The sequence below is a fragment of the Bos grunniens genome, chromosome 12 (genome assembly GCF_055505025.1).
Source record: "Bos grunniens cultivar Pamir isolate PY7600 chromosome 12, Bosgru_T2T1.0, whole genome shotgun sequence".
NCBI lineage: Eukaryota > Metazoa > Chordata > Mammalia > Artiodactyla > Bovidae > Bos > Bos grunniens.
In genome coordinates, this window is record NC_141176.1 from 78,702,628 (window position 1) to 78,720,574 (window position 17,947).

The following is a 17,947-nucleotide window of genomic DNA, read 5'->3' on the forward strand; positions in this document are numbered from 1 at the left end:
GGTACAGCCACTAATTTTGGAGAACAGTGTGGAGATTCCTTTAAAAACTGGAAATAGAACTGCCATTTTGAGTGAGTTAAATTGAGTGAAGTCTCTTAGTCATGTCCAACTCTTTGTGACCCCATGGACTGTAGCCCACCAGGCTCCTCCATCCATGGGATTCTCCAGGCAAGAATACTGGAGTGGGTTGCCATTTCCTTCTCCAGGGGATCTTCCCGACCCAGGGATCAAACCCAGGTCTCCCACATTGCAGGCAGACACTTTAAACTCTGAGCCTCCAGGGAAGCTGAGCAAACTGCCATACGACCCAGCATATCCCACTGCTGGGCATACACCTCAAGGAAACCAGAATTGAAAGAGATACATGTACCCCAATGTTCATTGCAGAACTGTTTACAATAGCTAGGACATGGAAGCAACCCAGATCTCCATCAGCAGATGAATGATAAGGAAGTTATGGTACATATATACAGTGGAATATTACTCAGGTATAAAAAGGAACACATTTAAGTCAGTTCTAATGAGGTAGATAAAGCTGGAGCCTATTATACAGAGTGAAGTAAGTCAGAAACAGAAAGCCAAATCCTGTGTATTAACACATATATATGGAATTTAGAAAGATGGTACCAATGATCCTACATGCTGGGCAGCAAGGGAAACACAGATGTAAAGAACAGACTTCTGGACTCAGAGGGAAAAGGCAAGGATGGGATGACTTGAGAGAATAGCATTGAAACATGTATACTATCGTATGTAAAACAGATGGCCAGTGCAAATTCGATGTATGAAACAGGGCACCCAAAGCCAGTGCTCTGGGACAACCCAGAGGGATAGGGTGGGGAAAAAAAGTGGGAGGTGGATTTAGGATCAGGGGGACACACGTGTACCTGTGGCCAATTCATGTTGATATATGGCAAAAACCATTATAATATTGTAAAGTAATTATCCTAAAATAAATTTAAAAAATAATTACATACGTGTTTACACACACACACACACTCATATGTATACACCCTAATTCTATACAATGAGAGACCCTGGAGTAATGACATATTGGTAGCAAAGAGCATTCCAGTCCTTAGATCTTGGGGTTCTGTTTTTTCAACATACACAATTACATTTCCTTTCTTGTGCTGAGAGTCTTTAAGGTCTAATTTCTTAGCAGCTTTCAAATATGCATAGAGTATTACTAACTATAGTCACCACATCAGACATTATATCTCCATAGCTTATTTATTTTATAACTGGAAGTCTATGCCTTTTAGGACCCTTCACCCAGATCTTAACTTTCTGATACCCTTCTTCTCTACAAGGAGCCAAGGCTCCTTTAAGAAATAGCTGGTTCCAAGGTTAGGGCAGTTTATGTAAGCACCTGATAATTAGCTTTTTTGATTATAATATAAATGCCAGACATTAAACTCTGGAGACATCCTTGTCCAAGAGAGCCACATCCAATGAACATGTGCCACCTACACAACTAGATAAAGAGCCAGGCCACCCCACCCATGAAGTTCCCGCTTGGAAAAAGCTCTGGTTGACTTGATAACAGACTATCTTGCTGACTGCTTGGTTCTCCCTTCTCACACTTTATTTCCCAGTCTTGTGTTTTAAATTCACCAATAAAGAGTGACAGAGAAGGCAATGGCACCCCACTCCAGTACTCTAGCCTGGAAAATCCCATGGATGGAGGAGCCTGGAAGGCTGCAATCCATGGGGTCGCTGAGGGTTGGACACGACTGAGCGACTTCACTTTCACTTTTCACTTTCATGCATTGGAAAAGGAAATGGCAACTCACCCCAGTGTTCTTGCCTGGAGAATCCCAGGGACGACGAAGCCTGGTGGGCTGCCGTCTATGGGGTCGCACAGAGTTGGACACGACTGAAGTGACTTAGCATACTTAGCAATAAAAAGTGAACCATCAAAATCCTAGACACCCCACCCTCAACCCCCAAAAGGCAGAATCTCAAGTCCAGACTTACTCACCTGCCCTCTCTCTATTCAGGACCTGCCTGTGTCACCCCAGGTGTGTCTGTTACCCTCCACAACACGTGAATGAGTGATACACCTCATCATTTCAAAGTCCCCTGATGGTTGTTGCTGACACGTGTCTCACAATCGTAAGAACCACAAGAGCCAGTCAAGCCACAACACTGGCTCCAAAAGGAGAATTTCTGTGAGGGCTGCTCATAACTAGTACGAGCCCTGGTAAGCAGAGCCCCAGGCAATCCCGGCAAAAGCCTCACTGTCTACAGCCTAAGACCTACAGGCAGAGAAAGTCCAAGAAGGAACAACTTGCACCATAAAATAAGGAAGCCCTGAAAGAGTCATGAGGTTGTATGGAAAGCACAGAGAAGCCAGCTTGAATGACTTTTGCTAGACAAATCTGGGATACATTGAGAATCAAAACAAATAAGTGGCAATGAATAACAACAAATTAAATAAAGAAAGGATGTCTGAATCCATGTTGTTACATTAACAGGAAAGAAAGGAATGCTCTTGCAAACAGAGGCAAACAAACACAAAAGGAGTGATGGAGTCAGAAAATTATCAATGGAAGTTAAAACCAGTGGGTGAAAGTTTGATGTGGAAGACGGTATCCATATAATCTCAAATTCTCTCTGCAAATTACTTATTATAAAAAGGAAAAAAAAAAACAGTTAACTATACACAAGATACCCCTCAAACCCTGTTCAAATCCATTAGGCATTATTTAAATGATAATAAAATGTAGAGATAGCCCAAAGATTAACACTATTTTCCTGACCTTGCCACGGTAAGGAAAATTTCAAGGCAAGACAATAATAACCAGTGAAAGCAGAGATCAAACTTTTTATTCCATTATTCCAAGGACAGTATGTATACAGAATTGATGCTCAAGAATTATTTATTGAATGCATGAATGTCCATGAATCATTAAAGAAGCAATAAGAGAAACTGGGCTTCAGCTTTTACAAACTCTGGTAGGTTGGCACCTCCAAAGAACCCCATTCCAGGAGACAGAAGACTGGATCCTAATCCCAACAGCGGCCCTGAGGACCCAGGGCCTCAATTGTGCCCCCTCCTCCACTTCTCCTCTCCAGGTCAGCATCCCAGTGACCCTTACTATGTCTTACTATGTCTCAATTTCCTTCCAAAACAAAAGTATAAGTCTGTGAGCTTTACCACTAAACAGGTTTGAAACATGTTAGGCCATTTTCCCTACAGTCGTTCCCCACAGAAAACACTCAGAATTAGCACTGGGATGTGCCCAGATGATGACACTTTCCCCCACACTAGTGCAGGAAGAAAAGAGTTCTGGAAATTGTTTGCAAAATTACATGAATGTCCTTAACAATGCTAAACCATATGTTTAAATATGGTCAAGATGGTAAATTTTATGTTTTGTGCATTTTTCCACAATTTAAAATAATGTAATGAGAAAAAAATTGCACATGATGTGCCTCAGCTAGAAATCTTCCTGTGTTAGAGTCTAGACTTTGTCACTTTCTGGTTGAATGACCACAAACTAGCCACATAACATCTCAGTATTGGCCTCTGGAAACTGAGGAGAACATGTGGAGATAACAACCTCCCAAGGCTGCTGAGGGGATCACCTGAGAAGACAGTGTTGCTCTAAACAGGAAAACATCTCACCAGAAAAAGAGCAGCTGTCACCATGACAGAGATCCTGAGTAATCCCACTGGGCCCCAGTAGAAAATCTCTGATAACTTTGACAGATGCAGTTACAATGACAGAGCCCAACAGGAAGAACAAAGACTCTGCTTCTTTCCTGGCAAACAGTCAGTGAAACGCCATGGAATCTTTGTTTAACAGACCTGCCAACTTTCTTTCCCCTCTATAATAGTGATCTCTTTCCCTGGCCCTTTGAAGACTTGCATGTAGCTCTCCATAGTTGTAAACCTCGAACTGTAATTCTCTGCTGATCCCATAAGCCTATCTTTGCCAGAGAAATATCTGATACCCTCTTTGTTTCATGTCAACAGAGAGAAAGGGGGTCAATATGTTTGGGGGACCCCTGGAAGACTCAGGCAACTTATTCCCTTGACACATCTGAACGGACTCTAATTGACACCTCTCAGGATGATGAGGTAGGATGATCAAGATCCCAAAAAATCAAGAAAAAACTACAAGAGATAAAAATTTTTAGGCAGATTAGTTTTCTACAAGGACACACCACACCTATGGAATGTTCTACACCTTGCTTGAGACTGTAGTTATTGTATAAAATTACCAAAACTCAACAAACTAAATGCTTACAGGAAACAGGTCAAGGCCAGAAAAGCACCTGGCAGAGCTCACCCAGCCTCCATCTACAACATGTGGATCTCTCACTGTTAATGAGGAACAAGTGGTATTCTGGAAATGGTGCAAAGAATCCTAGCTTGAAATTAAACATTTCTATGTATTCACAATCAGTAGTTACTGAGGGCCTAACAGCCCCAACCTCCCTAAACCATCTCAGCACTAGGCCAGTTCACATCCCCCCTCATGTCATCAGCTTCTTTGACAAGAGTCTCTGGAGAGTCTGACTTGACGCTAGTGGCAGTTTCCACACCCACACTCCCTTTGCAAGGGGACAGTTTACTGACTGAGACGTGGCCAGTGTCAGTGCAGTGAGGATGCAACCATTCCCTGAAGGCCAAATGCATCAGGTCCAAGACCCAGCTCCACCTTCATCTCTGGGGATAGGTCCTGCACTAACCCCCAACCTGCTGCTTCTGGGATGGGGGGATGGGGGGAGAAATGCAGAGCACAACCCCAAGGCTACAGTGCAGGACAGCAGGGACATTGCCAGGGAGAGTCTCAACAGACTGGGCATGGTTCAAAAATTGTGCCACTGATTTTCAATAATGGGAAAAAGGAAGAATCATTCAACAAATCATGATAGGAATATGGGCTGTTTGGGAAAATGAGGTCTATCTTATACCAAATACTAATATATATATAGTTGTTTTATATATATATATAATATATATAAATACATATGTATAGTTTATTGTTAGAAATTAAATAAGAAAGGAGAGCCAAAATAGAATGCTTACAGAGATACAGAGGATGCTAGGATTTTAAAAAAGACATATTACAAAAGCAATAGGAGAAGCTAAAAGGAAAGTTCAATATAATTAATTATATCTAATTTAAAACCTCTAAAGGACAAAGGACAATCTGAAAAAGTATTATATGTGCTATTGCAAATTATTCAAATATAAAAATGCCTCATAGGAAAAAATGTCTATGAAGAGACAATTCCAAGAAAGAGACAATTCAAAGAAAGACAAATAGTCAATAAAGTTCCAACTCTAAAAATCAAATAAATTCTTATTAAAACTGATACTGGACTTCCCTGATGGTCCAGTAGTTAAGAATCCATCTGCTAATGCAGGGAACACAGGTTTGATTCCTGGTCCAGGAAGATTCCATGTGGCATGGAGCAACTAAGCCCATGAGCCACAACTACTGATGCCCACTCGCCCTGGAGCCTGTGCTCCATAAGAAGAGAAGCCCGTGCACCACAACTAGGGAGGAGCCCCCCGTCACCACACAACTAGAGAAAAGCACGAGAGCAGCAATGATGACCCAGCATGGACAACAATAAATAAGTAACTGTTTGACATTTTTAACCTCAGTCCCATTAGAAATGTAATTCAGGTACTCACAAATAGCAGTGAAATAAACACACAAGCAGTTTTTAAGAGGGCAAACCTGATGGAACAAAATTCGGCTTTCACCAGTTATTCTAAGAAACAGCCAAATTATCAGTGAGTGTACGTGGCTAATAGAAATAAACTTTTATTCACTTCTTCTTCTATAGTTTTAATTTTATTGCAGAAATTTCTAAAATCCACAATAATTACCTATAGCCATAACGTATGCCTTCTCTTTGACTCTAAGTCCCACCCGTGCTGTGAAAACACTAAAACTCCAGTGAGGTCATTTGTATAAAGACAATAAGCTAGTTACTGGCATCATTTGCAAGTTTAGAAAGCAGGTGAAATATGAGAAGAAAAGCAAACACCCAATGAGAAGATGAAAACTCAGTTTTTCTCTACAAGGCGGACTTTGTCTCTGGGCAGTACTTCTTGCCTGGGCTCATGTCAGCTTTCCCCAGGGCAGCGAGTGGGGAACACAAGAAAATCACGAGGGTACCTCAGAATTTACATACAGGCTGGAAATTGTGTTCAACAACTAACTTCACAAAGTCTGGACCCCTTTTAAAAGTTAACATTGAAGTAGTAATGCCAGTGGGAGGGGTGGCTGAAAGCAGAAGCCAGTCTCAACCTTCCATCAGAATCACCTGGAGCTTATTTAACTCCCACCCCCAGAATTTCTAACTTTACACAATTGATCTAGAAAGAGTGCGGGGGTGGGGTGGGGTGGGGTGGGGGGGTGGGGTGGGGGGGGTGGGGGTGGGGGGCGATTTGCATTTCTAACAAACTCCCAGGTGATGAGGATGAGCAGGTCTGAAAGCTCTGAGAAGAGCTGCCCTAAAGCTTGATTATAGAGACGTTTCAAATGCATCATCTCCAACAGCAAGAACTTTAAGAACTTGCCTTGAGAGACTCGTGCCAATAAGACCAAAGGTGTGTTTGGAATCAGCTTCTCTGTGCATTTACAAACAAGTACACAAATAGAACCTACTCGATACACCAGTTACATACACAGGGAGCCAGATTGCCTGATTTGGGGTCCAACTCTTTCACTTTCTAGCTGTGTGTTGATAGACAACTCACTCAACCTCTCTTCTTCAGCAACTTCAAGTGTGAAATAAGAGGTAATAGCTTCTCTCCTTCCAGCAGGAAAACTGGAAATGGGTGTCTACCAAGATCAATGAGAAGTCTTTATCTTCCCATTTCCACACACACATTTTGAAAATCCACAGACAGAAGGTGCCTGGAGAGTTTCTTGCCCTGCCTTAAGCAGATGTTTGACTATTTCAGTATTATTTAGAGTAACCACACCCACATTCCTTCTTCTAAGCCCCCCTTTCCTTAAGGGCCACCAAATGACCAAGAGACGTAACTACACACTGAATACACCACCATCAGAACAAGTATAGGAGCTCCCATTCCCTGGAGCTAGGTTCCAGAAACAAAAGACCTAATAATCACCAAAGAGTGATTAAAATCCAGCAGTTCAGGCCTGCGTAGTTAGTTCAGTTCAGTTCAGTTGCTCAGTCGTGTCCGACTCTTTGCAACCCTATGAATCGCAGCACGCCAGGCCTCCCTGTCCATCACCAACTCCCAGAGTTTATTCAAACTCATGCCCATCGAGTTGGTGATGCCATCCAGCCATCTCATCCTCTGTCGTCCCCTTCTCCCCTTGCTCCCAATCCCTCCCAGCATCAGGGTCTTTTCCAATGAGTCAACGCTTCTCATGCGGTGGCCAGAATAAAGTATTGGAGTTTCAGCTTTAGCATTAGTCCTTCCAATGAACACCCAGGACTGATCTCCTTTAGGATGGACTGGTTGGATCTCCTTGCAGTCCAAGGGACTCTCAAGAGTCTTCTCCAACACCACAGTTCAAAAGCATCAATTCTTCAGTGCTCAGCTTTCTTCACAGTCCAACTCTCACCTCCATACATGACCACTGGAAAAACCATAGCCTTAACTAGATGGACCTTTGTTGGCAAAGTAATGTCTCTGCTTTTGAATATGCTATCTAGGTTGGTCATAACTTTCCTTCCAAGGAATAAGCGTCTTTTAATTTCATGGCTGCAATCACCATCTTCAGTGATTTTGGAGCCCCAAAAAATAAAGGTCCCAGCTATTAGATGAAGACTTCAGGTAAGAGCTTCAGCTCTCTGCAGCATTTTTCATTGGTGTTTCCTCACAGTTCAGGGACCCTTCAGTGGTTTCAGGACCACATGACTCCTGGGCAGGACCACCTGCATCAAGACCATGCACTGCTTCTCTGAAGGCTAAAGATCTGCATAAGATCCCACAGGTTTCAGGGACCACATCTCCAGGGTTTGGTCCTTAAATGTGGAAGTGGAGATATTCACAGTAGAGAAAGGGGCCGTTCGAATACATATTCCAGTCCTGGCTGTGTGTCCCAGGCAAAAGCAAAACGTGTTCAAGAATAGTATCCCCATTCATTTCATTAAAAACAAGTGTTTTTACACACATGAAACTTGTCACAAATAGATACCAGGAAATGCAGTGAGAGATGTACAGGGAGAGAGGGAGGGAGGAAGGGAGACATTGTCATAGGCACAGTGACGAGGGAGCCCGGTGCAGGCGGAACTCAGCTGTCACCTAAGGAATATGGGGAAAATGGGGACGTTCTTGGACGATGAGAACAGTGCAGGGCACTAACTGGATAAAGGAAGCTGTTCATAAACTGCTTGCTTAGGGGAAAAATAAGGATGCCGCTTTAGTTCAGAACTGCGAATTCCTGAGCAGTACTGGGGAAGTCGGCTAAGAATGGAGTGTGGCTGTGTGGTATTGGGTGTGTGGGCGGCAGGGGTTGGAGAGGGTGGTCCAGTCCTTCTCCCGCTTGTCGGCTTGTCGGGAGACTCCCCTTGGGCAGCCTGGGTTCTCAGCTTCCCTGCCTCCTGCTTCACTCGCCGCCCCACCTACTTTACCCGTTTCCCCGTCCTACTAGGGCCTACGGAGTTTGCTGGTGGAGCAGCGAGCTACAAGTCAGGGAGCCTCACCACGATTTCCCTCTCCCGGGCTCCCCAGATGCCAGGGACCACGTGGCCCCAGGGGCTACAAGCAGCCAGGTGCCCAGGGCGCCCTCGGAAAGCTCTCCCTCGCCCCGACCACCCCCCTCCTCGGTCCCCAAAAGCGCAGCGGCGGCGTCAAGCACCCGCCCCACGACGGCGGAGGTGTCACAGCCCAGGCGGGCTCTCACCAGAAGAACAGGCGCGAGCAGAAGTTCGCGTCCTGCAGCGGGTTGGGCTTCCGCATCTTGCAGGTGGAGGCGGCCGCGGGCCGGGGTCGCGCTGCTCTGGTGATGGAGCTGCTCCTGGAGGCGCCGGCGGGGAGGCTGGAGGCTCAGACACAGCGCGGTCCTCTCTTGGGGAGACAGAACTACCTGCTTCAAGGAGTGGAGCACCGGGGGGCCGCCCGCGCCTCTGCCCCTGGGGCCTGGAGTCGGGAGCGGTGGGGGCAGCAGGACCAAGGGGCAGCCAGCCGGGCTCTGCCGGGGGCCGCGCAGGTGTGAGGCGAGGCTGCAGGCGCGCTTGATGGAGCCACTTAGGGAAACTGCGGCACCCAAGGCACGGGACAGAGGCGCCTACGTTTGGGCACCGGGCTGCAAATTCTACCAAAGGGCGCGCTCTGAGCCCAGGCCCCCACCCAGAAGACGGAGAGGGAGGGGCAGGCTGCATCAGAAACGTTCCCTCAGCTGTGATGAAGACCCGGAGAAAGCTGGTACAAGGAGATAGCAGCCCTTGCTCTGGGCACTCTGCCCTCATCAAGACCAAATAAGGGTGCTATAGGAGGGTGTCCAGCTGTAATGGGGCAGGGACCTTCCTGAGATAGACCCCACCCCACCCCATGCCCTCTGCCTGCCTATTGTTTGTGCATGTGGTGCTCAGTCACTCAGTCCTGTCCGACTGTTTGCGGCCCCATGGACTGTAGCCCACCAGACTCCTCTGTCCATGGGATTATCTAGGCAAGAATACTGGAGTGGGATGCCATTTCCTCCTCCAGGGGATCTTCCTGAACCATGAATCTAGCCTGCATCCTGCTTCTCCTTGGATTGGCAGGTGGATTCTTTACCACTGAACCACCTGGGAAGCCCCTCTTGCTTGGAGAAAAGCTTTAATCTCCCAGGCCTCCTCTGAACCACAGAAGGCTGGCTCAAGAATTAATGATTGAAAGAATGTAAATGTGTAGTAACAACAACAAAATATTAAACAATAAATCAGCCATATAGCAATCACAAAATCTTTAGTCCTTCCCTGAAGGATTTAGATCATATAGATGACAGTGTCTGATGCACATTCCTGAGTTGTTCTGCAGATACTAAAACCCTCACCAGATGGAAGAAGTTAACTGCATGACGACCACGAGCAGGGAGCCCCCACACCAGCTGGAGCCTGAGGACTGAAGATGTTAAACCCCATGACATGACCCTGTTACCTCATCATCAACCAATCAGAGAATAATGATGGAGGTGATCACCTACACTGCACTTTCTCCCTCACCTTCCCTATAAAAACTCTCCCCTGAAATCCATCACGGAGTTTGGATTTTTTTGAGCATGAACTCCTTGCTTGACTCTTTCAATAAACCTTTGTTTCCTCCAAATTCCAACAGATTTTTTGACCTCGGACAACAACAGGGTTTAGCACAGATTATGTTTGTAGAGCTGCAAGACCTAATGAAAAGTAAAAGAAAGTTAGAGGAACTCAGATGATTTTGGAAGATGAATGCATGGTGTTAATGGGGGCAGCTTTCTGGCATTGTGCAGGGAACTTCTGTGAGCTTGTTGCTGCCCTCTTAGACTGGGAAAGGGAAATCTGAGGAGAGAGATACTGTCTCATGATTTCTTTCATCATGAGCTCAGGGTCTAGACAAGTAACAGTGGCATATGTTACAGAACACAGGTCATGCATATTTCTGGGGAACTCCCCTTACTTTTAACTGTAACAACACCCTATTCAACAATGTATTATCCCTATTTTATGGATGAGAAAGATGAGGCTCAAGGACAGCACTTATCCAGAGTCTTCAAAGATGTATTAAATGATGACTCCTGATTTGGACTCAAGTCCAAGTCCAGCATGACGGTCTCACTGGTGGATGGACAGTGAGCATCAAAACTGCCTAGAATGTGTTATTTGAGTGAATGAATGACTGCAGGACTGAATGAACAAAATGTTGGGCTCCCACCCATAAGTATGTAGCTATTTGTGTGGCCATCTTACCAGCTCGGCAGTTTTCTTCCCTTCCACCCTAAATGAAGAAAGGTCAAAATTTGTGGAGCTTATCACAAGATCATGTTGCTATTCTTTGATAATTTCCCTTTTTAATAATGACTTTAGGCTTCAATTACAAAATACAAGTAAGTTCTGGAGAACTGGTATACAGAAATGTGGCTCCAGTCAACAATTATGTACTGTGAAATTTCAATTTTCTACAAGAAGAGATCTTGGAAGTTCTCAACATTAAAAACAAAAAAGGAAAATGGTTAAGGTGGGAATTGACTGCTATGTTGATTGCCTTGGCTGTGGTGAGTAGTTTCTATAGTCCATAGGTTGCAAAGAGTCGGACGCGACTTAGCAACTGAGCATATATGTGTATCAAGTCATTAGGTTGTATCTTCAATATTTACATTTTTAATTGTCATTTATACCTCAATAAAGCTGGAGGGAAAATGATTTTAAGGAAAGCCTTAATGTATTCAAATATTTTTATAAGTCAACTTGTAAGAATGATAGAATGTTGATTATGTTCTATCAATGGGCATTGTGAGGATTTATTATACATTTTTTGATATTCCATGCATGTTTAAAATCTTCTGTTGCAAAAAAATGAAAACAGAGCTGAAATTTGTAACAATTACCTACTTTCTGGCATTAGGTCTTTCTGAGATAATGCAATCTACAGTTTACATAACCCAACTTCACCTGATTTACAGTCCTCTTAAATCTCTTGCTGAAGTTGGAAGCCTAGTGACTTCCCTTATCAGGCTTCCCCAGACTATTCTCTCCAGTCCCCACAACTATCTCAGAACCATAATTAGCATCTCCAAACTGTCAAATACACTCTGTCCCTTCAGCTTCTGCTGTCTTTTTTGCTTTTAACTAAGATCTTTTGAAACTTCTCAGCATTCTTTTCTGAACATTAATATGATACTTAGAAGAGATGTTAAAATCCAGCATTGAACTGTGTAGAGAAGACTCAACATGAAGCCAGGGGACCAGAGCTTTAGATGCTTCACTTATTACTTAACCTTTCCGACCTAGCCCATCTAAGGTCTAAAATGGGAAATTGCCACTCTTTGTACTCCCTGTAGGTTTATTGTGAGTCTCATAATGCGTAAATGTACTTTTTAAAACCTAAAGCAACATACAAACAAAAAGATTTCCATTCACTGGAATGGAAATTCCATTCATTCCATTCATGTTTAGCTACATGACCACAAAGCCATGTGTGGAGCTTACAAACAGAGAAGATGTATTAAGGTCTATATCTGCATGTCTTTTCTGATCTTAAATGTTCAGTACTATAACTAAAGGCAATAATAACAAGTGTTGGAAAGGATGTCGAGAAATTGGAACTCTCATACATTGCTAGTGGGAACTTAAGGGGGTACAGCCACAAAGTTACCACATAATCCAGCAATCCTACTCCTAGGCAGATAAATGAAGCCCATGTACACATGAAAACTTACATATGAATGTCATAGTGGCACTATTCATAAAAGGAAAAAATGTATTGGAGGCAGGGCGATCCAAGGGTACATAAACTGATAAATGGACAAATAAAACATGGTATTATGGGCTATGGAATATTATTTGGCATTTTATAAAATACTGATACATGCTATAACATGGATGAACACTGAATACATTATGCTGAGTTAATGCAGCCAGCCATTGATTCTAGTGGAAATGATGAGACAGCATCCAACAAGGGATTCAATCTTGTCAGACTTGATTCATTCCCAAACCTCAGGGACATATGATGCAAATTTATAACTGTGTGAAAACTGATGTTGAAGCTGAAACTCTAATACATTGGCCACCTCATGCGAAGAGTTGACTCATTGGAAAAGGCCCTAATGCTGGGAAGGATTGGGGGCAGGAGGAGAAGGGGACAACAGAGGATGAGATGGCTGGATGGCATCACCGACTCGGTGGACATGGGTTTGGGTAGACTCCAGGAGTTGGTGATCGACAGGCAGGCCTGGCATGCTGTGATTCATGGGGTTGCAAAGAGTCGAACACGACTGAGCGACTGAACTGAACGGAACTATAAATTATTAAATGATCTATAGTATCTCTGTCAAATAGTCAAAGCATCAAGCATTAAATCTGCAGCAGATATAAGAGCAGTACTAAAATGGTTCAGCTGAGACAGTGCTGGTCTTCAAGCATTTTTCTATCAAGACAAAAGGGATTCACAATATAAACACACTCCAGTGAGTAGCCATAGTCTGTATGGTTAAAATTTCATTGTCACTCCACTCTCCCATAATATATCCACCTTCATAACCTCAGGAATGGACATCTCATTCAAATCTAGCCAATAATAGTATGCTACGTCTCTGTTCAAAGGGTTTGGCCCAGAGATAAAGTGAAGACCCATGTTAGGCCAATTGGCTTTCTTTCTTGAGGATATTTTTGTTGCTGTTCTTTTTTGTTTTTGTTTTTCCTGGAGTTAGAAAGGGGAAAACTTCACTTTCCTTTCTAGTGAGGGAGTTATAAGGACATGACCCATGATTGTTGGTAGCTATGTGCCCCATTTACATGGAGAGGCCTGAAAGAATAAAGAAGCTTCCCAGTGGCGCTGGTGTTAAACAAACCACCTGCCAATGCAGGAGACATAAGAGATGGAGGTTCAGTCCCTGGCTTGAGCAGATCCCCTGGAGGAGGGTATGGCAACCCACTTCAGTATTCTTGCCTGGAGAATCCCATGGACAGAGGAGCCTGGCAGGCAACTGTCCATAGGGTCGTAAAGAGTCGGACATGACTGAAGTGACTTAGCATGATCACACATGCCTAAAAGAATAAAGCTGGTACCCAAAGGAAAGTGAACAGCTATTTACTAAACACCTACTGTGTGGCAAGACTGATCCAGAAGCCAGGGATAGGATACATAAGTAGGATGAGTGATGTAAAGGACAGTCTTGGCATCAGGCCTCCAGGGCTCCTGAGACTAGCAGGATCCCTCCTTGGACAATGTGACTGCTGGGGCAGAAACTGCCATTTCCAGCTCCTATCCTCTGACATTCCTCCAGAATTAAGGCAGCTCACTGTTTTGGGAGCTCTATGCTTGTAGAGCACATTGGGGCCACATGCAAGACAAGCCAAAACCCCTGGATTCAACCCTCAGCCACCGATCAATGGGGAGTTGGTAAATAAATGCCCCAGTGCGTTGCCCATCAGTTGAAGCAATTCTCTCTCCCACGGTGACCCAGCAAGAAGAAATCCAGTAGCCCAAGCTGTAACTTGTTTGTTAACACACTCTTTATTGACTTCCTTCCTTCTGTATATCACTTTTCCACTCCCTAAATGTGTTTTCCTGGGATCACTTCCAAAATAAACTACTTCCACTCAAATCCTTGTCTCAGAGTCTGCTACTGGGGAACCCAAACCAAGACACCTACCAAAACCGTCCTTCTAATTACTGAGAAATGTATTCACTCCCTTGCATCCATAGAAGTCCTAACTAATAACACTGTAAACCTTGGGTTGTCCAACACATTAGAGGACTTCAAATGCATCTGGTCAAAACTGAGGTATGCTATACGTATACAAAACACAATAAATGTCAAAGACAGTGTAAAAATATTTTTCTCTCATTAATGATTTATCACATTGATTACATGTTGAAACAATATTATTGTGAACATACTGGTTTAAAAATATCTTACTAATATCCATTTCACCTGTTCCTTTTTACTTTTTAACATGACTATTACAAAAATTTTAAGTTATAGTTCATGTCATATTTCTGTGGCTGCAAGATAAGGCAGTAGCTTTGGATAAGAAGCAAATGAGAAAGGGCAGCTGGCCTTTGGCCCAAAGCTGGGAGTTTCGGTCAGAAAACCCGAGGTGCTTCCTCTTCAAATGAGCTTGTCTGCAAGCTCATTTAACCCCATGTCGTGTATCCATGCAAAGTTCAGAATTAAACTACATGGTAAAACTTGCTTGTATCCTGTGAGAAATGCCTCTCTGTAAACAAAGACCAAATTCTGGGCCAAACGTTTTCTCCCTTTTACCAATGGTGAGTATGTGTGTGTCAGTTATCATTTTTCAATGTCCAGGTGACAAGGTTTTACTGTTTAAACAAACAGCCAGACTATTTCTAGTACACATCTGTGTGTCCTATAGGATTGCAACTTTTCTTCAGCTACCATCAAATCACTATTCTTATTTCAAATTTAGACTTTCATCCAGCAACTGAATATCAAGCATTGCCATCCATCTCTGCCTATCAGTCAACTTGTTCAGTTTCCATAGAACAACCATCTCTGTATTGTGATGGCACTTCTTTGTAGATCTATTTGTGTGTTTTATTACACTTCCCTGAATTGTTCAAAGTAAATGGAAGATGGAAAAACTGAATATGTTAATATTAAAAATAATGTAACTAATGTAAATATAGAGAAAGCATGAAGTAAATGAAAGGAGGTAACTATTCAGTCTGGTTTGCATGCATATTAGAAGTAATGGTTCATTATATGTTTAACTTTGAAGGAAGAGAAACAAAAATTTTAAATCTGTAAAATACATATAGCAGGTTTAATCATAATTACCAAAACTTGGAAGCAACCAAGATGTCCTGCAATAGGTGAATGAATAATTAACCTAGTTCATCCAGACTATGGATAATTATTCAGCACACACACACACACACACACACACACACACACACAAAATGTGCTACCAACCCATGAAACAACGTGGAAGAATCATAAATGTTCATTACTAAGTGAAAGAAGTCAGTATGAAAAGGTTATATGCTGTAAAATGCTAATTGTATGACAAAAAGGCAAACTATGGAGACAGTAAAATGATCAGTGGTTGCCAGAGAGTGGAGATGGGCGTAAGGGATGAATAGGTGGAGCATAGATGATTTTTAGGACAATGGAAGTACTCTGTATGATACATGATAATGAAAATGTCATACATTTGTCTAAACTCATAGAATGCACACCAGGAGTGTATCCTAATGTAAACTATGGACTGTGGGTGACTATGATGTGTCAGTCTAGATCTGTCAGTTGTAGCAAAGGAAGGGATGTTGGTCGTGGGGAGGCTCTGGAGTGTGAGGGCAGGGGGTATATGAGACACCTCTGCAATTGCTACCCCCCATAAAAGAAATGAGCTCGATAAAGGACAGAAATGGTATGGCCCTAACAGAAGCAGAAGATATTAAGAAGAGATGACAAGAATACATGGAAGAACTGTACAAAAAAGATCTTCACAACCCAGATAATCACGATGGTGTGATCACTGACCTAGAACCAGACATCCTGGAATGTGAAGACAAGTGGGCCTTAGAAAGCATCACTAAGAACAAAGCTAGTGGAGGTGATGGAATTCCAGTTGAGCTATGCCAAATCCTGAAAGATGATGCTGTGAAAGTGCTGCACTCAATATGCCAGCAAATTTGGAAAACTCAGCAGTGGCCACAGGACTGGAAAAGGTCAGTTTTCACTCCAATCCCAAAGAAAGGCAATGCCAAAGAATGCTCAAACTACTGCACAATTGCACTCATCTCACACACTAGTAAAGTAATGCTCAAAATTCTCCAAGCCAGGCTTCAGCAATATGTGAACTGTGAACTTCCTGATGTTCAAGCTGGTTTTAGAAAAGGCAGAGGAACCAGAGATCAAATTGCCAACATCCACTGGATCATAGAAAAAGCAAGAGAGTTCCAGAAAAACATCTATTTCTGCTCTATTTACTATGTCAAAGCCTTTGACTACTTTATCCCAATAAACTGTGGAAAATTCTTCAAGAGATGGGAATACCAGACCACCTGATCTGCCTCTTGAGAAATTTGTATGTAGCTCAGGAAGCAACAGTTAGAACTGGACATGGAACAACAGACTGGTTCCAAATAGGAAAAGGAGTTCATCAAGGCTGTATATTGTCACCCTATTTATTTAACTTATATGCAGAGTACATCATGAGAAACGCTGGGCTGGAAGAAACACAAGCTAGAATCAAGATTGCCGGGAGAAATATCAATAACCTCAGATATACAGATGACACCACCCTTATGGCAGAAAGTGAAGAGGAACTCAAAAGCCTCTTGATGAAAGTGAAAGTGGAGAGTGAAAAAGTTGGCTTAAAGCTCAACATTCAGAAAATGAAGATCATGGCATCCGGTCCCACCACTTCATGGGAAATAGATAGGTAAACAGTGGAAACAGTGTCAGACTTTATTTTTCCGGGCTCCAAAATCACTACAGATGGTGACTGCAGCCATGAAATTAAAAGATTCTTACTCCTTGGAAGCAAAGTTATGACCAACCTAGATAGCATGTTCAAAAGCAGAGACATTACTTTGCCAACAAAGGTTCATCTAGTCAAGGCTATGGTTCTTCCTGTGGTCATGTATGGATGTGAGAGTTGGACTGTGAAGAAGGCTGAGCGCCAAAGAATTGATGCTTTTGAACTGTGGTGTTGGAGAAGACTCTTGAGAGTCCCTTGGACTGCAAGGAGATCCAACCAGTCCATTCTGAAGGAGATCAGCCCTCGGATTTCTTTGGAAGGAATGATGCTAAAGCTGAAACTCCAGTACTTTGGCCACCTCATGCGAAGAGTTGACTCATTGGAAAAGACTCTGATGCTGGGAGGGATTGGGGGCAGGAGGAGAAGGGGACGCCAGAAGATGAGATGGCTGGATGGCATCACTGACTCTATGGACGTGAGTCTGAGTGAACTCTGGGAGTTGGTGATGGACAGGGAGGCCTGGCGTGCTGCGATTCATTTTCATTGGGTCGCAAAGAGTCAGACATGACTGAGTGACTGATCTGATAAAAGAAAAAAAGTCATTGAAATACTGACAAGATATTGATGAAAATGATGGAGACCCAGGTTCAATTCCTGGATTGGCAAGATCCCCTGGAGAAGTAAATGGCAACCTACTCTAGTACCCTTGCCTGGAAAATCCCATGGACAGAGGAGCCTGGTAGGCTACCATCCATGGGGTCGCAAAGAGTCAGATATGACAGAGAACTTTACTTGCTTATATATCTAAATGGTGAAATGTTATAAGAAATATAGAGGTTTTAAGTTATAGACCTAATAG

At 43.2% G+C, this 17,947-nt stretch overlaps 1 protein-coding gene across 1 annotated transcript in view; it reads right to left on the minus strand.

Annotated features, from left to right (window-relative positions):
- The window catches only part of LOC147361954 (ATP-binding cassette sub-family C member 4-like), a 67,424-nt gene extending 58,149 nt beyond the window's left edge, over window positions 1–9,275 (minus strand). The window contains exon 1 of the mRNA XM_086330265.1: window positions 8,859–9,275. The gene's annotated coding sequence lies outside the window, so the exon portion shown is untranslated. The remainder of the gene's footprint in view (window positions 1–8,858) is intronic.
- Between the last annotated feature and the right edge of the window lie 8,672 nt (window positions 9,276–17,947).